Source organism: Ambystoma mexicanum, chromosome 5q (genome assembly GCF_040938575.1).
Source record: "Ambystoma mexicanum isolate Mex_15411 chromosome 5q, UKY_AmexF1_1, whole genome shotgun sequence".
Lineage (NCBI taxonomy): Eukaryota > Metazoa > Chordata > Amphibia > Caudata > Ambystomatidae > Ambystoma > Ambystoma mexicanum.
In genome coordinates this window covers 968,399,032-968,425,190 of record NC_090933.1, presented here as the reverse complement: position 1 = coordinate 968,425,190, position 26,159 = coordinate 968,399,032, and the positions used below count along the sequence as shown (strand labels likewise).

The 26,159-nt window shown below is 44.2% G+C and overlaps 1 protein-coding gene across 6 annotated transcripts in view; it reads right to left on the bottom strand.

Moving 5' to 3' along the window:
- OXR1 (oxidation resistance 1) overlaps window positions 1-26,159 on the bottom strand; it is a 3,084,878-nt gene that overhangs the window by 193,029 nt on the left and 2,865,690 nt on the right. The window lies entirely within an intron of this gene.

Below are 26,159 nucleotides of genomic sequence, written 5' to 3'. Positions count from 1 at the left end.
CATTCCGGAAAAAAGGATAGTGAAAAAAAAAGTCTTGATTCAAATGATAACCCAACACAAATTTCAATGGAAAGAAAAGATGGGCTGAATCACTTCTTTGTGAAATAAAGTGCAAGGCTCCCATGCAAGAGCTCACTTCACTAGTGGGTCGATGAGATAGCAAAAACACTGTCTTCCAGTAACATAACTGGCACAGACAGTGTATGATAGAGCCGTTGGCACCATATTCAAGACTCCTGAACGGTGAGCGCTTTCCAATGGAGGGAAAAGTGTCGGTAATTGGTCAATGTGCTCGCAATAAGTAGAACTGCTATTTTGAATTTCTATAGGCACCTGCCTACTCGGTGGGGAGTAATAAAACTAGGTCCAGTGAACAATAAAGCACGGTACACAACTGGATGGGTTTTGAAAAAATGTGCTCTGTTGTCTTGCAGAAGCTTCACTTTTTTATCTGAAAAGCCAAAGGGTCTAAACTAGTTTTACAGGCAAAAAAGCTGATTGACAGGGCAAGAGTGACACAAATGTGGCCCTGCTTTGAGAAAGAAAAGCCACCCTGTTTGTTTGCCAAAATGATCATGCAAGAAACATGTGGTCTAGAAACAGTCTATCCAGTTGGATATTACTAACAGTAAGCAATACCTTGTGCTTACCCCGGAATTCACGTAGGACTTTGTAGAAGAGAAGAAGAGGTGTCAAAGTCCAAGTGATCAATTGACATGAGATACATCTCAGGTTAATGGAGTGCCTTAGTTCATCCACATGGCATAACAACATTTTGAGTTTAGAGGATTTGCAACAAAATCTATCAACATGACCCACCACCTCCTGAAATGGAATCTATTATGTGACTGTGGCGTTCAAACTCATGTAGGAAAGCAGTTAAGCCTCTTAAATCATCCATTCTGCAATTGTCTACATTTCAATTTCCAGGCTTAAAGGATAGTTCCGGGACTTTTTTTTTATTGTCCCTACGGTTCGGCCATGTGTTTTTAAGCATAACTCGGTAGATCGTAGAAAACTTTCCTATGGACCTTACCCGACTTTTCGTCCATTAACGCACTCGAAATCAGCCGCCATTTTCTGATAATCCTATCATTTCCCCCCATCGCCCTGGCTCACCTGCTTTTGCGGCACTAAATCAAATCCCCCGCCCCTGAGCCTGACATCAGCAGACGCGTACCGCCCATTTCCCAACGCCAAAGCACGTTTCGTGTCAACAATCGCTGCGCCTCAGCTAATGAACTGTCGCCATGGAAATGGCAGGACGCCTCTTTCCTCAATAAGTATAAACACACCGTTTCACAACACACAGCAGCAGATTTTCGATTCCATTACTCTCTGTGTGTTACTTTGAGTATTCTGTGACTCGTTTCTGTGCTCTGGTCAGCTACCTTCGTTGATTGTAGCCCGTGTGAACAGATACCAGTACCACCGCTATAAATTATTTTACTTTCTTTACCACACAATGGCTACAATAATGCCGTATATGTACGAGCCCGAGTACACCGAGGAAGAACTACTGGAAAGGCAAGCACGCGAAAACGATGGGGATTCGGACGGCAGTTGGGAGGACCAGTCAACGGATGAAGAGCCTGGACCATGTCGCATGGACGGCGTCTCCACCTGGTGCACGTGCAATCGGTGCGAGCTAATGCCAACTGAGGAGGAGAACTGCTGCTGCCGTGAAAATTCCGGGTGCTTGGCCTACATTTCGGAAGGCGAGCCAAGTCCGCAATGCATCACCGAGCTGCCAGAGTTCAGGGAAGCCTGCCTCTCACGGACCGTGTTGAGGATGATGATGGTGCTTATGCACGAACTTTGCGGCACTGTTCGTCCGCGTAATCCGAGTAACGAGTAAGTATACTCTGGTTGTGATGTCAGTGATGCCACTACTATTTCATGGTCGTCTCATCATTCGAATGCATGTAAATTGGTTCCATGTTGTGCATTTTCTAGATAGAATTTTTTTCAAAGCAAAATGACATTTTTTACCTGAATCGACAGTGATAAGAAAGTTGTCATTTTAATACAGTTTGCATCTTTCATTTTCACAGGTGGTACAGGCTGGTGGCCTATCGTTGCTTCACTTGGTGGCTTCACGGGAGGCTCGGACACCGCGTTCGGAGAGTAATACCTGCCTGTGCGGTACTTGCCATTAGACGACATTTCCCCAGCGACAGTGGACAATACCGCGGATTTTCCCTGGATGTGCTGCAACCGCAACTTTACAATGTGTAATGTTTATTATTTATGTTCAATTGAAATTAAGATCTAAAATAAAACCCAACATATATTTTAACAATGGTTGTTTTGATTTTTTAAATGAATCTAGTGTGTCTCCATTGAATAGTCTTCCTGTGCCTTGTCTTGTCACACCACATGTCTCCGGCCAGCATCCTCCCTCACGCTGGACGGCCCCCTGCAATCCACATAAGTGTGTCTCCATTCACGAGTCTTCCTGTGTCTTGTCTGCAGGACCACCGCCCCAATCCACCCCCCGCCCTATCAAAGGCAGTTCGCACCGGGGTACTTGTGCTGGCAAGTGGAGCTGCCAGGGAGCGATAAAGGCCAAGAGGTGCCAAAGACCATGTACACTTCAAAGTGGTCTATAGAGCATGGGTTGTTGTTCCCATGTCTACCGCCAGACCCCGTGTCTCCTGCCAAGCATCCCCCCTCACGCTGGACGGCCCCCTGCAATCCACATAATGCCACGACATATACACGTCATTCATTCACAAACACACCCCTGTTTCGAATTCTTTATAACCCACTTCATATTTCTAATGAGAACTTCTTTGCACTTTGCTAGTCAACCCGTGAAGGTGCTGGTTATCTGCTCTTCGTCTCTGTGAACTTCCGTGACCACTTCGAGGAAACTCGTCAGTTTGCAACCTGTGAACGACAAGAAACTACTCTGATCCCTGCATCTAACTGTTTGCTCGTCAAGGTAAGGCCATGTACCATACTCATTTTGCGTCCAATTTCTTTTCGTTCAAGACAGTACATGCAAGGAACTAGTCACATGTTCTGAGTTTAGTCAAATTATTTTTCTATTTTTTTAAAGTTATTCAAATACTTATCCGCATGTGAATAACGTGTATAGTTCCAAGAACCAAAACATACCTTGCATTGAACCTTTTATGTGTCATTTAATTTTTTAACACATTGGTATTCATAGAGAATTGTTGATCTTTACTTTTCAGAACTTTCCACAATGCCTGCCTGTTCCATTGGCGGTTGCCCTTCGAAGACCCATAATAAATCTGAAGGTACTATAATGCATGTTTTCCCTAAGACAATAGATCAGATAAGAGAATGGGTCCGATATTGCGGATATCCACCCTCTGAGCTTGAAAGTAGAATCCTAGAAGTCTTTGCGGACAAGAGGGGTGATCGATACAGCATCTGCAGCAGGCACTTTACCTCTGACATGTACTCCACATCATTGCTAATAAAGAAGAACACACCGCGAGCGAGGCGAAAATTGCTCTCAACCGCTATTCCCACTCTATTCGTCCACATCCCTCCACTGGTGAGTCAAGTTTACGTATTTATCTCTCGGCCTTGCGGTAGTGTGTAGCATTAGCTAACAATAATTTCCCCATTTATGTATCCACTCAATATGAAGGCGGAAGATTCTCCATCCGTGTCGTTATTGCAGTCATCAGCCACTTCAAGCGCCTATCGGGTAATCTTACTTGGCTATTCTGCCACTGACTTGTTTTAGGCATGTAAATCAATAGTTTTTTTTATCGTGTAATTATTTTACCTAATGGTACACCCTTGTACTCGTCCTCTAGTCTTTGTTTTCAGTTATAATTATTGTTATCCAAAATAATTCAAGTACTGTCTTTCAGGGAGATGCTGAGGAGTCCAACGTATTGACGACTACCGTTGATGTCACTCAGATGCTCGAGGTACGTTTCAGGACAGTTCCATCGATAGAGATCATCAGATCTTGCATTCTTGTAGCGTGATTGTTACAAACAATGTTTCTTTCGTTTTTAGCCATTGATATGTCCTTCTGTCGTCGCCCTCCTATGTGTCTTCTTTTTTCAATATTGTGTTCATTACTAATGAAAGTCCTATGTTTCAGGGAGTCGATGGAGCATTAGTCCAAGAAGAAGGGGGAGCGTGCAGTTACGGGTCGGCGCAACAGCTTGCAGAAGTGTGCACCGCAGTTACATCGTCCCTTGATGTTCTTATGCATTTCGAGGTATGGATACTGACAGTTCGATGAAGCGAAATCATATGACGTGATTACATCCGCTATACTTCCTTCTTTATTAACGCAAGTACTATGTTTCAGGGAGATGACGGAGCTTCTTCTACAAGAACATCACCCCTAGTAGTTGATGCAGATTTCTGGGTGGTGACACTTCCAACGATCGAGCAAATCGAATCATATTTAGATATCCATTATTTATTTTAGACAACTGATCATTTGTGCAGGTCTATTTAGATGAGCCGTTCACGCCTGCACAAACTTTCTGTTCTTTTTATCAAAATAGAAAACCATACTAATGCAATTACTGTGTTTCAGGGAGTCACTGAAGCATCATCTTCAATAATATCATCAATGGAAGTCTATGAGGAGCCCGAGGTATGGATCTTGACAGTTCCATCTAACTAGATCAACAATGCGTGAATAATTGTCGTTTGAATGTTCTACACAAAGCGTTCATTCGTGTTTTGCTATTGAGATGTACGTGGGTATTGGTCCCCAAGTACATTTTGTGTTTTCGATATTATTATACATACTAATGAAAGTTCTATGTTTCAGGGAGTCCATGGAGCGTCAGTGCGTGATGGATGTGCTTATCAGGAAAACATAGTCGTTGCAGCGCAAGAGGAAGTGGAGACATGCACACACGAGTCGGAGCAACAGCGTCCTGATGTTGAAGTTCGAGGCAAGAAAGTTTCAAAGAAAAGAAAGCAAAAGAAGGTTAGTGTCCTGGTCACTATATTATGTTGTTTTTCACTGTTAATAGTTCAATACTGTAAGTTGTGTTTAAACTGAACACCCCTTTTCCAATCTGTCCTCTAGTTGCGAGTGGGTGTACGAACTAGATCTACACAGACAGTGAAGCGAACGAGAGATGTTGCTTGTCAAACCTTTTGGCAGGGACTTGAGACTGGAGAAGCATCGTGCCAATGGGAAGAATATGAAGTGATTGACAACGGAGCTATACCACCACCAGCCATTGATAGTGAATGTCCTCCTGGTAGTTCGGATGCAGTCGGAGATCAATTCACAGAATCCACACCCGCAAAAACTAAGACCGCGAGAAAGTTGAAGAAATTGTTTTATTCACCCATCGCCGGAGAAGGAACAGATGTTGCAATGGAAGAGAATGAAGTAGACGACAATGAAACACCATCAATATCACTGAACATAGCGGAAGACGATATCAGAGATTCTACCTTTCATGTGAGTGACATGTCCTCAACGTTACAGGCCGAACCAGCTGGGATGCAGAGTGACAGTATAAGGAAAGAGGCCAAATTCATTGTATTCGATAGTTGTTTGATTGATATTATTATTCGGATTAAATGTGGGCATTTGGTAGGTGGGGAAGTATGTGGGGAGCCATTGATTAATGTGACTCGTGCAATTCGAGGCACTAACCTTAAAATACATGCCACCTGTACAAAATATCATCCTTTCACATGGTCTGCACAACCCATGCTGGGGCAACTGCCAGCAGGCAATCTACTTTGTGCAGCGGCTGCACTTTTTAGTGGTTCAAGTTTTAAAAAGTTAGAGTCTTTCTTTCAGTTTGTGGGAATCCATTTCATTGCGAAAACTCAGTTCTACAAATACCAAACCGATTATCTATTTCCAGCCATTAGCGAAGCTTGGAGAATGGAAAAAATGTCTATTGATAGTACATTCGCGGGCAAACGGTTCAGGCTAGCCAGTGATGGACAGTGCGACAGCCCAGGATTTTCAGCCAAGTACTGCACCTACCACTTTCAGGACATGGAAAGTAAGAAAATTGTGAGTTCGGTGGTCGTGCAGGTGTCACAAAGTACATCCTCAGTGGCCATGGAGAAAGTTGGCTTTGTAGCATCATTGCAAGAACTACAATCGCGGGGAATGGTGATCGACCTGATAGCCACGGACAGACACGTTTCAATTGCCAAGACAATGAGAGAACAGTACAAAAATATAAATCACCAATTTGACGTTTGGCATCTTGCAAAATCAATCAATAAAAAATTGTCGGCTGCAGGTAAAAAAAAAGAATTGCAAGGTATTTCACAGTGGTCCAAGTCAATCAGCAACCATCTTTGGTGGAGCTCAAAAACATGTGGAGGGTCGTTGGAAATTCTACTGGAAAAATGGCGGTCAGTAATGCCACACTGTACAAACGTTCACCGATGGAACACGAACCAACATTTCCACAATTGTGAACATGGCCATTTGTCCACAGAGGAGGCACGGAAGAAGAAGTGGTTGATTCCTTCATCACCCACTCACAAAGCCATTGAAAAGATTGTATTTGATAAAACTATAACAAAAGCTTTGAGGGGACTCACGGAATTCTGCCACACAGGAGATTTGGAGGTGTTCCACAATATGTGCCTCAAGTACAGGCCAAAACGATTGCATTTTGGCATGGAGGGCATGATAAATCGGACTCTTTTAGCGGTCTTGGCACATAACCATAATGTTGGCCGTCAACAAAGTAGGACGACCGGAACTTTAGGGACGCTTCGCTACAATAAGGCCTTCACTAAAAGAAGTAAACAATGGGTGATCAAACCAGTGTTTGAGGATATGCAATATGAGTTTATTGAGAAACTTATTGTTGACGTCCTAGATAGGCACATAAATGGAGTTGTGAACGAACCTGTGCAGGGGACAACTGCATTGCCACCCAACATTGCCTCTGTTCCATGTCCACCTAAAGCAGAGCTCATTGAGAAATACACATCACGGTTTAAATGATTGTAATTTGATTGTCTGTTCTCTCGAGTCTCCTCATGTCGCAGGCCCATTGAATATGTGTATCTATCCAACCTTGTTCATTAACGCATTAAATTAAACCAAACAGTAATATAAATCATTTTTCAAAAAATATAGAATGTCTCCGTATTTATGGTTCTGTGGGGCTGCAAAGCACGCAGACAAAATGCAAAGATGGAGTGTAAATTTCAAGTCCTGTGAGAATGCCTTACACTGAATGTAGCTAACTAGGAATGTGTGCTCGTTCAAAGTGAAGGTCAGCTGCTTTGATTTTTTCTCGGGTGCCAGAATGGCCCACGACTCAGTATAAGGTTCTATTGTATTTTGACCTTGACAGGCCGGGACCACGTAAGAAACGATAATGAATATAATTTCAGAAACGAAAGCCATTTCATGTTCGTTCATTAGAAGAAATAACGTCGGCATAGAAGGAGTGGTATTTCGGGGCTGCCCTACGCACAGACACAATGGAAAATGCAAATATAATGTAAGTAACTCTTTAGATGAGTTTATACCGCAATTTAATTACTATACAGTAGCTTTAAAGACGGGTTAAGTTGTACTTGTTCGTTCTATGTGGCATATTGTTTTGTACCGCGCACTATCTTGGGGAGAACCGTCTACTTTTACGGAAGCACCTCAAAACCTTTGCTTCTGCTTTCTCTCTCCCTCTCCCCTGCTACAACTGGTCCACTGTCTGCGATCTCGGTCCTGGGCCCTTCCACCCACCCCTGCACTGAGGGACTGTCTCAGTATCCTACAGCCCCCCCTTGACGTTTAAAACCCAGTTGCACTGTCCTAGCTATGAAATAATTTCCCGACCGAATATATAAAATGAATAATTTTAATAAAGATCTGATGGTGAGACTAATTTAATTGTTTATGTTTTTCAAACAGGTACATCATGCATTACTGCATGTGTCACGAGTACCAGACACCGGCGGACGGCTTTTTTAACCGCCAGTTGCTTCTCCGCGTGAACAACGTTACCACCCTGACCATTTTATGGGACGATCGCCAAGTACAAGTATGCCCTTACGCGGTACTAACGGCTAGATGCAACATACAGACCGTTGTGGTGGCCTAGTGCCTCGTTGTTGGAACAGCCATGCGATTATCAGTGCGACCGAAGAGCTTATTTTATCGTAAACCAACACCCTGTTTACTGCACACGAACATCGCTTGCCTCAAGACGAACTATTTTGGATCGAGAGCAAATAAAAATGAAAATCGCTGAATATTCTCTAAACATTTGATGTCCAATAAATGTACTTTGCCAAATGTACAATCTTGCAGTTTGCTTTTAAACCACAGTTTCATATTCCGAATTGTGGCGCTGTATTGTGAGATGATCTAAGACCCTGTGTACAGCAAAGGAACATCGCGTGCCTCAAAACGAACTTTTTGGAACGTGAGCAAATAAAGAAAATCGCTGAATATTCTCTAAACATTTGATGTCAAATAAATGTACTTTACCAAATTTACAATCTTGCGGTTTGATTTAAAAGTACAGTTTCATATTGCGAATTGTGGCGCGCTGTGTTGTGTGAGCTGATCTGTGTTGATTTCCGGGTTCTGTGTGGAGTCGCGTAGAAGACGCCTGGGCGCGTTTGCCTACGCAGCACAGTCACGTCACGGATAGAGGCGGGGAATATGAATGTTTTGATAAAGTCTGTTTCAGGGGCGGGGGATTTGATTTAGTGCCGCAAAAGCAGGTGAGCCAGGGCGATGCGGCAAGTGATAGGATTATCAGAAAATGGCGGCTGATTTCGAGTGCGTTAATGGACGAAAAGTCGGGTAAGGTCCATAGGAAAGTTTTCTACGATCTACCGAGTTATGCTTAAAAACACATGGCCGAACCGTAGGGACAATAAAAAAAAAGTCCCGGAACTATCCTTTAAGGTCCAATGCCACTGTGACACTGATAGAACACACAGCTGCAGGAAATCTCATCCTTCTTTTTTATTCTTTTAGAAAATTGTAGGGAATGCGTTAAGGGCTAGAAAAAAGGACCCAGAGCCTGAAAGAATTGGCAGTGATCTCTGTAAAGAACATGTAGGTATGAGTGATTAAGGGTAGCACTACAAATTAAACCGCAGTTTGTGCTCTCCTCATGCACTAACATGGCAACTGAAGCAGTGAGTGGCTGTAGAATGCATGCCCAGAACAAAACCTAGGGAATGCAAAGATGCTTCATCTTGCTGTTTCCAGAAACATGTTGAAGAATTAAATGTGTCAATGTGGATTGCAAGAAGTCTAGAAGAGATTGGGGCCAAGCAGCTGAATGCCCCCGAGATGTTCCTTGAATCAAACACTCCTCTGGGGTAGGGGTAAAAGGGAAATATTACATACTTAATATTTTAGCTGCATGTATCGGTTTTAGAGTTGCATGCTACTCTTTGTTTGCCTTTTAGTGGTTTACTCAGTTTTACTTTTTCATTTTAAATCATTAATAGGAATACATCAGTAATAAGACGCATGTTTCAAATGTAGTACAAAAACAAACACTCTCTCTCAGTCCACCTTGATAGCCTGTCAGGAGAAAGTGGGGATATATGACATGCATTACTTACCGTAATAGCATTTCTGATGATTGTATCTACTTATATTCACATGCTGTGCATATGGTCTGACATCCAGTGGTAACCGCGGAGTATTGCATCTTGTCTTTCGGGGACCGAAAGGGGAAGTCGGCATAGGCGTGTCTGTAACACTATCCCTATCGTGACGTGAGTAGTACCCAAAATCCCTCACATGCCGAGGTCCCTCCAATTGTATTTTTTCTGCCATGAGGGACCCCAAGGCTAAAGTGAGTGAGTACATAAAGAGAGAAAAATAGTAAGACGTCTATGTTTCTTCCACCAGGGTGGTAGGTAGGGCGCATGTGAATCTAAGCAGATACAATCATCAGAAATGCTATTACGGTAAGTAATGCATGTCTTCTGATGCTTGTTAATCTGCTTAGAATCACATGCTGTGCATAGACTAGAGAGCAGTGCCCGGGGTTGGAGGTGTGTTGTGAGAAGGAACAGTAGAGAAAAGATGTTTTAGCACTGCTTGTCCCACCTGAGAAATCAGACCTAGAATGAGTGTCTAGGCAATAGTGTTTTGTAAAGGTGTGTACAGAACTCCAGGTTGCCACTTTGCAAATGGACTCGAGGGGAACATTTGCAATGAATGCTATGGATGCCCCAGTGCCTCGAGTAGAGTGTGCTCTAGGCTTGAAGGGCAGTTCTCTGTTCGCAAGAGTGTAACATAGTGTGATGCATTTGACAATCCACCTTGAGATTGCTGATTTAGAGACACGATTCCCTTCTCTACCAGCTGCCACTGAAACAAAAAATTGTTTAGTCTTCCTCAGTGGTTTAGTTCTTTCCATGTAAAACATGACTGCTCTGCGCACGTCTAGTGTGTGAAGGCTTCTTTCGGCCATGTTAGTAGGTTTCTGGAAGAACGTGGGTAGTTCGGTAGTTCGATTGACTGGTTCACGTGGAACTTTGAAATAAATTTTGGCGCAAACCTGGGATGTGTGCGCAGAACTACCTTATCTTTGTGGACTGTTACAAAGGGGACTAAAACAGAAGTTCGCCAACCCTTATGATAGAAGTGATAGCCACTAGGAAGGCTGTTTTATAAGTCAGATCTTTCAGACTTGCTTTATGCATAGGCTCAAAGGGAGCTCCTATGAGCCTAGTCAAAACCACATTCAGACCCCACTCGGGCTGGATGAGAGATGGGAGGATAAATCCTCTTAACCCCTTCCATAAAGGCTTTAATTACTGGTATCTTCCACCACAATACTTTTTGCTGTGAAGTGGTGTAGGCTGACAGCGCAGCCAGATGAAACTTTATGGAATTGAAGACTAACCCAGAGTCCAACAGGTGGGTTAGATACAACACAATGTGTGAGGGTGAGCAATCGATGGGATTGACACCCTTGGAATTGCACCAGATGACAAACCGTTTCCAATTGCTGGCATAGCAATAACGTGTATTAGGCTTTCTCGCTTCCCCCGAGTATGTCCATGCATCTCTGAGGGAGTTGCAGGTGTCCAAACTATGATCTCAGGAGCCAGGCTGCTAAGTTCAGAGTTTGTGGGCATGGGTGGAGGGTCCCCCCTCTGTCCTGAGACAACATGTTGTACGGGCAGGGCAGTTTGACTGGTGGGGAGAGGGACATCTCCATGAAGTGAGCGAACCAGGGTTGGCGGGCCTACATGGGGGCCACCAGTATCATGGTAACTGGTTCCTGGTGCATCTTGTGCACTATCTTGTTGAGAAGGGGAGTCAGGGGGGGGGGTGCTGGGACGTAGACAAATTTCCCCGACCAAGTTATCCAGAGACCTCTCCCCTTGGATCGGTTCTGGGGGTACCTGGAGGCGTAGTCTTGGCATTGGGCGTTCTCCTGAGTAGTGAACAGGTCGATCTCTGGGAAACCCCATTCTGCGAAGACGTTGGACACAATGTCTTCGTGCAGCTGCCATTCGTATTTTTCTGGCAGAGGAAAATCTCTGCTAAGTATGTCTGCCAGAAGATTGAGTTCCCCTGGAACATGTTGGGATAACAAAAACATCTTGTGTTTGAGAGCCCATATCCTAATGTTCTGGGACAGCTTGGATAGCCCTGGAGAGTGAGTGCCCCCCTGTTTGTTCAGGTAATACATTGCTGTAGTACTGTCGGTTAGGATCAGCACTGTCTTCCCTTGCAGTTGCCCCTGAAAGGCTTTCAATCCTTTGAACACCGCTAGTAGCTCCAGTAAGTTTATATGATTAGACGCTACCTGAGGGGACCGCACTCCGTGTGCTGTCTGCTGTAGCAGGTGAGCCCCTGACCCCGTGAGAGATGCGTCTTCCACTGCAGGGGTGGTGAAGGTCTTCCCCTTCAAGAGGTTTTTTCTTGACCACCACTGCAGAGAGAGAACGAGGGCTGGCGAGACAACTAACAGATCTTCCCATTGTCTGCTGGCCTGACACCACTGGCTGTTGAGCCACTCTTGCCTGGGACGCATGTGCAGCCGCGCGTGGGGAACCAAGTATATGCATGACGCCATCATCCCTAGCAAACGCACGGCCGACTGGCTACATATTGAGGAACCTGAGAGAGCATGTTCTGAACCCTCTCGCTGGAGGGGGAAGACAAGGCCGTCTTCCGTCCGAATAAGCGCTCCCAGAAATTGTTTCACTTGGCTGGGGACTAAACTGGATTTCTTTTCGTTGATTTAAAAACCCAGGCTGAAGAGGAGATCTACTGTTTTTTGGGTGTTCGAAAAACAAGCGTTGAACGAGTCCCCCAAATGAGCCAGTCGTCGAGGTAAAGACAAACTGGGAGTGATAGTCTGCGCAGGTGTACTGCTGCCACTGCCAGAACTTTGGTAAACACCCTTGGCGCTGAGGCGATGCCGAAGGGGAGTACTTTGAACTGGTAGTGTTTGTCCTGAATCATGAACCTTAGGTATTTTCTGTGCGCTGGCAACATTGAAATATGAAAGTATGCATCTTTCATATCCAATGTTGCCATGAAGTCCCCCTGTTTCAGCAATAGGATCACCTCCTGCAGTGTTACCATGCAAAACTTCTGGGGTTTTATAAACTTGTTCGCTGGGCACAGATCCAGAACAGGACGTATGGTGAGATCCTTTTTGGGTACAAGGAAGTACACTGAATAAACACCTTTGTTTACCTGAAGAATAGGGACGGATTCTATGGCGTCCTTTCCCAGCAGAGTTTCCACCTCTTGAATCAGGATCTCCAGATGGTCCGGTGAAATGCGCCGTGAGCGCGGCGTTCTGAACTGTGGAGGTCGGACGAATTCCACGCAATAACCGTGGGCGACCGTCTTTAAGACCCACTGGTCGGACGTTATCCCCTCCCATGCCTTGAGGAAAGATGTTAATCGCTCCCCGATCGGGGAGACATGGGAGGGGACCTGGACTTGGTGGTCATTTCTGACCAGAGGCTGAGGCTCCTCTGGGATTGGGGCCTCTGCCTCTACCTTTGCCGCGTTTCTGACCCCTTGGGGGGTAGTAGGTAGGGCTTCCGGATGCTTGATTCGTGTTGAAGTTACCCGTGCCGTAGTGGTTCTGACCGGCACGGGCTTGTCCCCGAAAGGACCGTCGAGAATTATTACCCCTCTGGGAGGAGGGTTTCTGTGTAATCTGGTGCAAAGACCTTATAGTCTTGTGCTCCTTCTTGGCCGTTTTCAACGCTTCATCCACTGCTTTCCCGAAGAGGTTAGTCTCCTCAATGGGTTTATTAATGAGAGAGGCCTGAGTCTCAGGTCTGAAGCCCGATGTCTGCAGCCATGCGTGTCTTTTTAGAAGAGTACCTTGTGCAAAAGACCTGCCTACTGTTTCTGCAGTGTCCAGGGTGTTCTTCACCACATTCTGATTAACCAGTTTTCCCTCCGAAACAATGGCGAGAAGCTTTGTTCTGGCTGGTTCAGGAACCTCCTGGAGGCCTTCTTGGAGCAAGTTCCATTGGGCATCAGCATAGCTTGCTAATAGGGTAGTATTATTAGCAACCCGAATGGTGTATGCAGCTGCTGATGTGACACTTTTGACAAGAGCATACAACCTTTTAGACTCCTTGTCCGGTGGTGATTCTCCCGTGGCAAGGGGTACCCCTGCCCTCTTTCGAGTGGTAGTCACTACCAGTGAGTCTGGGATGGCGTGCACCTTGATATACAGAGGGTCGGTAGGAGAAGGCCGAAATAATTTTTCGACTCTCGGGTTCACCAGCCGTGTCTGAGCAGGTGTGACCAAAGATGGAGCTACCCGTCTCCGGACAGAGTTAAGGAGGGGGATGGATTGACTCGCTGGAGGTTTTTCTTTGATAATATCCTCCACAAAATCCTGCCCCGGTACCGCTTCTTAAGTGGCAATTTTGAAGAATTCTGCCGCTTTTTTCAACATGGAGTTGAAAGCCATTTGGTCATCCACAGGGGAGGCCTGTCGAGCCGCGGTGGACGGAGGAGAATCCAGGCACAAAATATCAGCGTCCTGATCTTGCAGAGTCCAAGGGTTTTCACCTTCCTGCTGGGTCTCCTCCCAGTTGTCTGTCGTGTCCTGTTGGTGGTCCTCATAGTTTGAGGAAGGACGCTTCTTCTTCCTCATTATAGATATCTCTATAAGTATCCATATAGATCAAGTCTTCTTGTTGGAAAACCTGAGACTGATGGATTTGAACTTGAGGGTTAGGGTCTACTGTGCTCTTTTCGGGGGCGGATGATCTGAAGAGGCGATAAACCGCTCCAGCCGATCCATACAACCTTCAAACTTTTCTGTAGTCCATTTAGAGGACCCAAACGTGCTGGCGCGAGGAGAAGTGTCATTCTCTGCACTTTGGCGTCGACAGGAACCTCTAAGGGTGTCGGGGAGAGTCTCCTGACTATCTACGTAAGTCCCATCGGAATCGGGAGTACAATCCACCGAAACCTTTTCCACGGATTGACTCATAATTCTTGGCGGGATCGGGATAAGACCCACCGCCGCTGCGATCCTTCCGATGCTACTTTGGATAGTCGCCGAATCGTCGAGAGACAAAGGCTCCGATGATTTGTCGGCAACAGAAAGCCCGTCCGTGCCACCAGGGGGTTTAGCGGACGGGTTTCCGGGTAGAGGCCTAGTCGTAGTTTTTGGGCCTACTGAGGCCTTGGAACTCGTCGAAGCGTCGGCCTCCCGACTTTCGACGTGTGTAGGATTAGGAGTAGCGCCCTTGGTCTTTTTTGTTTGCCCAGTCGCCATGCGCTGCTGCGAATGCGGGCAAGGCCTTGGATCGGAGTGATCCGAGGGAACCGGCGAAGACTTTGGCGGCCCCGTTGGCGCTTTCGCCTTTTTCGACGCAACCGTCGAAATTGGCGTAGGGGTTGTGTGCTTAGTGTTACGGTGCAATTGTACGCCCCTGTAGCCTGGTGTGGTTCCTGTAGCAAGACCAGAGTCGAGCCTGGAAGGGTCAGGGATGGGCGGGGTGGATCTAGAAGTGACCGCCTCAAGGTCTATAAAATCCGCGTTGGACGTTTGGTCATCCGAAGTACCCCTGTCACTTTCGGCTGGTGTGGCGGTGGGGGGCTCCACGCATGACATGCCGTACGAGGCCCACCGCTTTACACGGCGCTCCTTAAGGGTCTTGGGCTGAAGGAGTTTGCACGCTGCACACTGCTTCTCGTCGTGCTCTAGGGGGAGACAGGCGTTACACGTCCTGTGCTCGTCCTTCCAAGGCTATCTGACCCTACACTTAGGGCAGAATCTAAAAGGAGTCCTTTCCATAGCAAAAGGGAACGATGACCAGACCGAAAGGGAAAAGAGGTGAACGGAGGAAAGACATACTAAAACAATATGGCCACCCCGACCCCACTCTCCCTACTGTATAGGTCGGCCAGAGGGCCCGACCACGTGGACAATCCGGCTGCTGGATCTTAGGCACCGAAATCCACAGCCGTAGACTATTCCCCTGTAGTCTTCGTCGAAGTTATTGGCGAAATGACTTAGCAGGGAATAAATCGATAATTCGGTAAGATAAACAATGTCTCTAGTAAGAGCTCTGCTATAGGGCGACCAGTTATCTGGGCGGAAAAAAACAATCTGAGGGACCTCGGCACGTGAGGGATTTTGGGTACTACACACGTCACGATAGGGATAGTGTTACAGACACGCCTATGCCGACGTCCCCTTTCTGTCCCCGAAAGACAAGATTCAATACTCCGCGGTTACCGCTGGATGTCGGACCATATGCACAGCATGTGATTGTAAGCAGATTAACAAGCATCCGAATATCTATTTCACATATCCAAACTTATATATGAATCATATACTGCCATTTTGTTTACAAATGATTAAAACACATTTTATTAAAGATGTTCGGTAAAAGACATATCAGTAGCAGGTGCTTTCCACAAGGCACTTAATACACCAAAGTAAAAAATAAAGGTCCAAATGTTCAACACTCAATAATGTTGGTGACTGTGGTTAGTAAGGGACATAGATGGTTGATCACAGAGAAATGCTGCTTTTAGAATATTCTTGCATTGCATTCTAAGGGAGGAAACTATAGATGAAAAAGTTGTTATTGTCCTTCTTCGGAAAATAGACAATGTTTTTAGAACGTATAAGTCTAATAAATTGACAAGATGTTCAAAAATTCCCCAATGGATCACAATTTGTCGGATACTGTGAGATAAATGACAAAGTGTACAAATTATATGTTAGTGATTATTCTAAAAAGACCTCTTATAGTTTTTTAAAACATTTAAAAACATTCATGGCATAGTTCATATATTCTGGGGCTTTTCAGTTTCCCATATATACATTCCACTGACCTTGTCAGTATCATGGTTGAACTGGAGCGTTATTTACTGTAAAAGGAGATTTCTTCCTTTCTATAGGTTGCGTGAAGCGATGACCTTTTTGAATTCTGCCTCCCACTTTTTTGGAAGTTGATCGATTTGCAGGTTGAGGATATCTTCCTTTTAAAATGCAGTTTGCGTGGTGTGACTGCTTCTATGTGCCTTTCTTTATGGCAGTAGAAGCTGTTTGTGAAAAACCCCACATTACTCATGGTTGTTCGTCTTCAGAGGTTTTATAAGACATTTTCATAGTCATTTATCGGGCACTAACCGGAGTGCTTTTCAATGGCTTTCACGCAGGTATGGCGCTGTGTTTTAATTCAATTCAGGCGGTGGGCTACATCTGTTTTGGTCGGGCCTTTTTCCTTTACTGCAAATATCTTGCCCCATAACTGTGAAACAGAAAGGGGGGTGTAAATGGTTGCTTTTCTCAAAACGGGATTCAATTTATGTACTGCATTATTTCCTCGTTTCGTATTTGATGTTGACCCTTGGAGCCTTTGCTACACAAAACGCGCTAACTGTATCGTTGCTACTTACAGAAAGGCGCGTAATCGTTTTCTTGTTTGTTCTTTTCTTGCACACTGCAGTTTTCTGCGGCTTCCTCGTGTCTTCAGCGGTAACGGATCTCGCTTCCTCAGCGGTTTTGAATCGCGGATGTGTATTACTTTTAGTCTCCGCCTGCCGTTTCAATGCGGGATCGTGCGGTAAGGCACTAGACTAGCTGCCTTCACAAGGTGTTGTGCCGATTCGTCCGCCATGTTGGAAGAATACGCGTGTGTGATTATTACTGTTTATTTAATGTAATACTTGTCACCTCAAATCGCTAGGAAGAGGGATGGTGGTCTGCCACAGTGTTAGTTCTCTATGTGGAGTTCACAAAATTAGGAAAGTTTAATAATGTCTTTGTGCTCGGACTTATTGATGCTTTTGTTAATATTATTCAAATGTGATTACAAGCTCGTTAGTGTTTCTCAAAGAGATTAATAATAAAAAAGAATTTCTTTACGGGACAAGAATGAAGGTCCCCAACTTGCGGTCATTGTGTCGGTCTCTTATATTTTCCTTCATGCACTCTCGCAGGCCAGGCACTGTGGACAAGCTCCAAGGTCACGGACAAAATCAGAAAAACACTGTTTGTAAATACGGATGTTTTTAATGTTTTCAAAAAAAGATATGTTTGTACAAAATTAGCAGTACAAAAAGCAGCAACACACAAACAAACAGAGGCAGGACGCCATGGTGCACGACCTGCAAGACAACGCGTTTCGCACTACACTGAGCGCTTGATCACGTGGGGAGAGGAAAGGTAAACTGGTAGAAATGCATACAATGAAAATAGTCCTATTACTCTGTCAGTGTAGTCAGTAGACCATGGCTGGTGATAGAAAGAAGGGCGGCCATGATGCAAAGGGTTCAGATGCATGAATAAAGGGAACTGGAACACCACTTACACGTATATGGACTGGGGAATAGAGCCATGAATTAAGTGCAAAGTGCACATGGAATTCTGCAAAAATGTAACAATACGGCAAACAAATAAATAAATAAATCCGTATGATGTTGACATTAACTAATATTACTGTGCCGTATGTACAAAACAATATACACAGTCATCAATAGAGTCAAATATAAAACAGAAAATGGCTAAAAAAAAGTCCCTGAATAGACGTTATGCATGCACATGGTAAAGATAAAATAGTACCCCATATTTGGAATTAATAGGTAAAAACAATGGCAATAATACAGTATTAAAAACATGAAACCTATATGAAGCAGTAGAAAAGCCGTATGAGGTGAGCACAGCCAAAATGTGGATACTTGCAACCGGAGCCAGAAGATGCAGCACATGGATGTAATAGTGGCACACAAGCTAAAAATAAGACACAGGATTAAAGTGCTGGTGCAAATAAGGATGAGGTCATCACCATGAGGAATAATATGGTGGTGACCACGGAATGCGGAAAAAAGTACGTTCTATGTAAAATAAAGCTAAAACTGCATAAGGAATTACAGTTACGGTTGTAAGTAAGATAAAAGAATTATAGAGCCGCAATAATGATGGTAAAGCTTGGGCACACCTCATCATAGAAGAAAAATGATTATATACCTATACATTCCACTGTGAAATCCAGCCAAGGCTACTAATACATAGGGTGGTCACTGCTGACATGGTTGAAAAAGGGCATATGTATGTGTAACACATAGTAGAGGTAATGTTCCCAAATAAAATGCATAAATGCATAAAAAGCAGCAAGACAACAATGTGTCTGTCAAGCCTCGGACGAAGCTGTACTAAAGTGCAAGTACATAAGCAGCTGGAACAGTCCTGACTGTCAGGTGCCACATTAGGCAAACCAAGTAAACACATAACAATAAAAACCCAGAGTGTCATGATAATAAGCAGTAAGTATGATGAGGCAAGCAGGACCAGCCACAAAAAGGGACAGAGTACAGAGACAGAGGGCAAGAGCCACAAAGATAAAAGGACCACAATTGAACCCCAGCATAGGTAAAAAAATAATATAACATACTACTCCCCGCAGATTGTAAAATAAGCAGCCAAATCATGAGCGAAAGAAAAAAATAAGTTAAAGGATGAGAGATAAAGTAATCATCCCCAGGAAAGAAAATAACCCATACAGGAACACATAGTGGAGGTCCGAAGTGGACACAGGTGTCAAAGAACAAGATAAAACAGAGAAAGGACACAAGAACTGAGTGGCGCTAAATGCAAACAATAGATATCTAGGTGCCGAGGAATGTATATAATTCCTCGTCTACATTGTGGCTCTTTGGATACACTGTCAAAATCCAAAATAAATCTGGTTTCAAGTTGTCTTAATTTCAAGACACAGTCGCCACCCCTGGGGTGGGCGGGCACGTGTGCCACTGCGAAGAAAGTTAACAGTTTCAAATCATTGTCATGTATATATGAGGGTGTATCTCGTTGTTCATACACCACTTATAGCTTCATGGCGAAATTGACTAAAAACTGGCCCCCATGACCATGGACATAGACATATTACTGTGGGCTGGCGTTAGATCTATCATCATGTGCGGCATGATTTATTATCCCAGTTCTTTACCAATCAAATGGTGTATCTTATGCAAAGGGGATCTGGACACATGAAAAAAAGCAAGGTGTTGTTAATTATACAAGCTTTTTTTAGAGAAATATTTTTTAGAAAAATATTCCCCATTCAACTGCCGAGTTTAAGCCATTTTTGACGGTGTCCAGGTCAAAACTCCATTTTTGTTCGCATTTGCAGAGTTCTAGGTCTCTGTCACCACCTCTTTTGGCGATCTGTACTGTTTGAATAATAAACCAAAACATTTAGCTGGGTTTATGTTTTAGGCGTGTATAATGTGCCGCCAGAGGTTTATTTGGGGTCTGATATCTAATGCTTGATCTGTGCTTGCGTATTCGTTGTTTAATTTGTCTTTTTGTCTTGTCGAGGTATAAAAGTTGGCAGGGGCATCATCGATGGCATATACGACCCATTGGGAGGAGCAGTTGGTTAATGATTTTAGCTGCCACTTTTTCCCTTTGAGAGTGATGTTTTTCAGATTCTTTGTGAGGGGACAGATAGAGCAGTTGCCGCATTTAAAGTGTCCGGTCACTGGTGGTAATTCCCATAGTGTTCTTTGTGTGTCAGGTTTCCAAGTTTCTTTTGGGTAAGTATGGACTAGACTGTCTCTCAAGTTCTTTTGTCTTTAAAACGCGAACCTTGGTGGTGCTGGGTTGAAGTCTTCCGTTTTGATTATATGCCAGTTTTTTATCACCAGCTTACGAACACTATGGCTAATGGGGCTGAACGTAGTCACACATGTTGTTTTCTCCGTAGTTGTTTTGTTTATCGGATTCAGGCACATATCACGGTTTCTATTTTTTGCCCTTTTTGTATGCCATGTTTATTTGTTTTTTTTGGGTAGCCTCTTTTCTCTAAACGTTGTTTAAGATGTTTCCCGTGGATCTTGTAGTCCTCCAGAAGGGTACAATTTCGTAGGACTCTCAGGAATTGGCCTATTGGGAGATTGGGTTTTAAACTGGCTGGATGGTAGCCCTGATACTCCAAGACTGTGTTTTTGTCCGTCGTCTTTCTAAAGAGTTTTGTGATGAGTGTGCCATCACCATGATTTCCAAGTCTAAGAAAGGTATGGTTTCCATGTCATAGTTCATCGTGAAACTGATGTTTGTGTTGTGTTGGATCAGCCATTGTTGAAATTCCAAAAGTTGATTAACTGTGCCAGATCAGAAAACAATCATCAATATACCGATGCTAGGCTCCAATGTTAGTTTAGTATGGGTTGGTAGTGTGGTAGATGGAATTACTTTCTACATAGTCCATGTACAGATTTGCAATATCTGAGGCGAAGGTAGTGCCCATACTAGTCCCATGTTTTTGGTTGTAAAAAACATCTTCGCATAGGAAATAGTTTTCCATTAGTGCCAATCTGGCGCACTCCAAAATGAAGGCACTTGGGACTGTTTTGGTGTTGATATTACGTTGATTTAGATATTGTTCTACGACATGTAGGCATTCTAATTGCATATTTGGGCCCATTTTATAGTTAGAGTGACTTCTGTACTCTTAGTCCCCTTTCCTGCATACTTATGGGTGTCAGTCCTATAGGAACGGAACCAGACACTTGACACAGCAAAAAGAATGTCCCCGTTAAATGTATTGTGTCGCCTAGAAGGCATGGGCGTGTGGCTAGCCCTGCTAACTCCGCCTACCTAACACCAATAAGTGGCTCTGCAAGACCAGAAACCTGACTGATTAATAATTTTTGGGTGACGGCAGGCGGAGGAAAGGGGACTAAGACTACAGAAGTCACTACGGTGAGTAACTTGTTCTTACTCTTACATCCTGTCCCTGTTCCTCTATACTTATGGGAGATTACAAGGCATACATTATTTTTCAAAAAATGATTAGCAGAGTTTGCTAATTAACATTTTTTTGATTAGCAAACGGACCCATTTGATTAACAATTTTGTACTAATATTGTTAATGTCACCAGAAGTTATTTGTACCCAAGACATGAAATAAGAAACAACATAGCAGTTTTGCGTACAGCTGAAACAAGACATTAGTGAGAGGAGACAAGGATTGCACATTCTTTAAACTTCAGCTAGACTTGTAGGTCAGTGTAAGGGAGAATTCTCTGTATAGGCTAATTTCCCAAACCTAGTGAGTCCCCCAGCAGCTTTGCTGGATTTTTGGGGTTTAATTTTTTCTCCTGCTAAGAGTGAGACTCTTTTTCTCCCACTCTTAGGCATGATTTGAGAATGTCCTTTGACTTTGTAATGTGTTTTATGGGCTATGTGGTCTTTTACTCCATAGGGCTTCATGTGTTTTTGGTAAGTGTGTTACACAGCACCCTCAGTGCAGTAACACAGGGGTGTCATAGAGCCCCCCAAACATAGACTCCATACCCTGGGGCTGACTACTGTCTCCCAGGACATGTAAAGTCACCACTGACTTTACTAGGCTTAAATTGTGAACAGAACCAGTACAAACCATCATATTGTGAAAGTAATGGTAGGGGTAATTCGATTGCCCCTGGGTCTGTTTTTCAAGGGGGCACTGTCCAGTCCCCCCTTGTCGAGTTTCTGGCTGGTGGCAGTGGTTACCACGCGAAATATTCCCCTGGAATATTTGCTATGGAATTTTCCCATTCATTTTAAATGCACCACTTTTTTGGTGCAATGTTAAAGATACCGCCGGGTTTTTTATTTAATATTTATTCCCCGGTTGGGTCTTTTTGCCAGGACTCGGTTTTAAAATGGCGTTTGTCTTGGCCTCTGTAACTCCAAGCCGAGCCCTTTGTTCCACTTTTGGCGGGCTTCTACACAGAAGCCTCCAAAAGTGGTGCCACTCTGTCTGGGTCTACAGGATGTGTGGGAGGGGGGAATAGGCACCCTGGACTGAGTTGCCTCGGCAACTCAAGTCGCACTTTTGTGTGATTGGCCCAGTGGTGAGCCGCCCGGCTCACCACTTAGCATGTTTGAATGACAGCTAGGACTGATGAATGGGGGTTTTCTGCATAAAAGCAGGGCTTTGGGGACTGGAACTTCAGAAGTCGCCACAGGACCGAATGAATCCCAAGAGGGAGAAGCTGAGCCGACCTGCAACGACAACACCACCGGTGGAGCCCTGCTGAACCGACTCACCACTTCCCAACGACAGAGAAGATCTTCTTCCAGGAGAGTCTTCTTCCTTTGAGCTGGTGGGGTTAACCAGTTTGCCCTTTTTTTCGCCTTCCTGGACCGTCTCGTGGTCGAATCGCCCGTGCCAAGCACCCCAGCGGCCGGATAGCCACGCTTCACCACTACCGCGAATAAAAGGGTAGTACCTTTTAACTGGGAAACTCCACGGCTGGTTTCTTCCCTGGCAGTGCAACGACCTCCAGCTTTCCTCCACGTCGAGATCTTCTCTTCCCCTGGACGAAGCACTGATTTGCACCCGCTGCCAGGAACAACTGCCCCCGCTGGAGCTTTCTCACCATTTCAGGTACTGTGTCCCGCCTGGTCTCCCTTGCAACAGACTGTCCAAGGTGGCCCGTAAATCCTTGACTCTCTATCCTGGGGTGACCTCGGACCGGTTAACTAACTTTTCTGAACTGATTTAACTCCTTTTTGAACTATCTGTAAAGACTTTTAAAGTGTACTTCAACTGTGTGATCTTGGGCACATTCCGCCTTGCTCTCTCAAAGAGTGGGCCCGGCCTATGAGCTTTTTGCTCTACATTAGTTCCTGCCTTTCTTGACTTGCTGTGGTTCTTTAAAAGTGTTGGTATTGTGCGTTTTCCTATTTCTGCCTTTTCTCTCCCTTTTAAAAAAATTATTGGAGTGCCATCTTGGTTAAGCGCTCACCTCTGTGTTGATAAGTGGTGTTCTTTTCCTAAGACTTGTCGAATAATTAATCAGGGAGGTGTATATATTTCTAGTGACTGTGTTTGAACTTGCTTGACATATTAGTGCCAGTGTATTTTTACAAGTGTGTTTTTAAATAAATAATTATATACTTTTATACCAAAGCTCTGGTCAGTGTTTGCTTGTGCTACTGTCTCTTTGTACCTAATGTGTATACTCTATATACTGCCTAACTCTTCTTGAGAGAAGTCTGACTGCTCAACCACAGCTACCAGGTAAATCTGGGTGATGCAGACTGCTACCAATTGGGTTTACTGCCAACACCTGTAGTCTTTAACTTTTTTGCAATGGTCCCTAAGGGAACGGCACAGGTTTCTGCCTAACAGTCGGGTAACTTAATTTATCTATCCAACCTAAGAGAAAAGCACCTGAACCATGACAACAAATTTAAAATTGCGATTTCTGTAAAATGGTGCATATCACCGCAAATCCACTTTGTTTGGCACACTGTTGCCACCCAGAGGCCATCCATGCACAGTGAAACTTTTATTTGACATTTACTGCAAACAAAGTAAATGTTAAATACAAGTTTCAAACATCTCTTGCAAATGCTACTCGTCCTTCATAAAATCTATTTGTCTATGCGAGTGGACGAAAAGACTGAGCCATAGACGAGGGTCTGTCAAATGTAAAAGGATAGCTGCATGAATAGACACAAATAAATAGATATGATAAAAAAAGGTTCTGAAAACAGTTTGGCCAGCTGTCTCCTGTGGGTGGTAATATATAATACAATCATAAAGCAAAGTGAGCTCTGGAGGCCAACTATTTGCTTAAGCCTCTAGTCCACTTTGTGTATTCATTATGTAAGAGAAAAGAAAGACTACTCTGGGTGGATTGCGTAGCAGGCAAAGAACTGGGCAAACTGGGTTGAATATTGTAGTTTGTGGTCATCTCACTTTCCGGGTACCTGGTATAAACCAACAGGGTGATGATATAGAATGTCAAGGAGTATGGGTTCGCTCATGGGTCGAGCACCAATTGCAAGATGTATGCAACCTGCAGGTTACAGAACTAGGTTTGCCATCAAAAGCATTTGATCAAAAGTGTTCCCTCTTCAAAATGAGGCCTCTTCCCCAACAAAATGAAATATAATTGACTCTAGCCTAAACTTTACTATAAAGCATGGAGATCATGCAGTGTTTTACACTGTCAATACTGTAATTATATAACAACTTACATTTTAGGAATGGAATTGCTTGACTGACTTTTTTTGTTTTTTTAAAAATGACACATACTGGTCTTTACCAGATAGGACATAGAAACCTTAATACAAGTATTGTCCCGATTACTTCTGTTTTGCAATTATTTGAAAAGAAAAAGAAATTCTTGCGTAGCTCTCCCACACATGCCTTTGGCACTTAAGAGTGGATGAGTTGATTATTGCTGTACTTTCCAATAGCACTTGAAGTGAACAGTGAAAAAGGCTGAAGTGAGCACCGAGAGCAAGAGAGGAATGCAGGATGAGCTGTGCTTTCATTGAAGAGGGCAACTTAAATAGCTAACTTTGCTACACAAGTGTCCATTCGATTAGCAAACCTACAGAATTGCATAGCGAATTTGCTATGCGACACTGCTTATTTTATGCCTTGGATTACATAGCATTAATCTGACTGGGTGGTAAGAACCCCATTCTAGGAAAAATGATTTTGCAGAACTGCCTGCCCAAATCCAGCATTTGATTTGGTTGCAGTATCCATACAGTAGGGCCTGCAGAAAGCAGAGGGGGTAGACAAGGTTACTGCTTTACTAATGACTTCCCATAGAATATTTCTCTGGTTGGCCCCCACTGTTGCTTTGACCCGAACTGCGTGAGCATGCAAGACTTTAGGAACTGGTTTGCTATGGAGCTTGTACGACTACAAGAGACAATTCACATGGCTCTGGCAATTCTTGAAGCCTGAGAGCCTACTTGATGACCCCAGAAGGAAGCAAACTATCTGCTGTTCAGAATCATTTGCATCGGTCTAAATATAATTTCAGAGCACAACTGACGTCTAGTGAATGAAGGACCCTCTCCCCATCTGATTTGGGGGAGGGAATGTAGGACGAACCACCTCTTGGTTCAAGTGAAAACATTGGGCAAAAACGTAGGATGTGTCCTAAGAACCACTTGTCTTTGTGAAAGACAGTGTATGGCTCAGATGATGAAAGAGCCTGGTTCTCCCTGATACACCTAGAATAAGTTACGACTACCAGAAAGGTGGTCTTGAAAAATGGCAGTTTAATGTCAGCTGTGGACATGGGCTCAAAAGGTTTATGCAATATGGCTGACAATACCACGTTGAGGTCCCAAACCGAGTGTGGTTTTGAAATTGGAGGATAGAGCTTTAACAATCTGGCAAAATGTCACCTGATAGGAATTGTACGATTGGACCGAAAAAAAGGTCCGACTGTACAAAAAGTCCGGAAATGCATACCACCAAAGGTCCGAACACCAAAAGTTCGAACCTTTGGTGGCATGCACTGTATGTCCCCTGCGGCTGCCTGTAAAAAAAAAATACAAAAAATAAAAATAAAAAAATAAAATAAAAGGACCCTGCAGCGCTGGTTCCCGATCACAGAAGTGAAAGAGAACTGCCGCTGTAGGGACACAGCAGGAGGAAAAGGGAAAAGGTAAGTAGGGTTTGTTTATGTTGGGGGTGTGGGTGGGGGTGTGTTGAGGGTGGGGGTGTGTTGTGGGTGTGTGGTGGGTGTTGGTATGTAGTGATTTGCTGTGTTTGTTCTCATGGAAAATGTACGAACCTTTGGTGGAACGTACATTTCCCATGCAAACTTTTCCGCCACAGACTTTTCTGTGACGCAAAAATCACGCAGAGCCACATGATAGCTTGGTTAGATGTGGAAACCATAAGGTGCAGAGAGGTAATATAAGCTCCGATAGCAGAGAGATATGTACGACAAGACT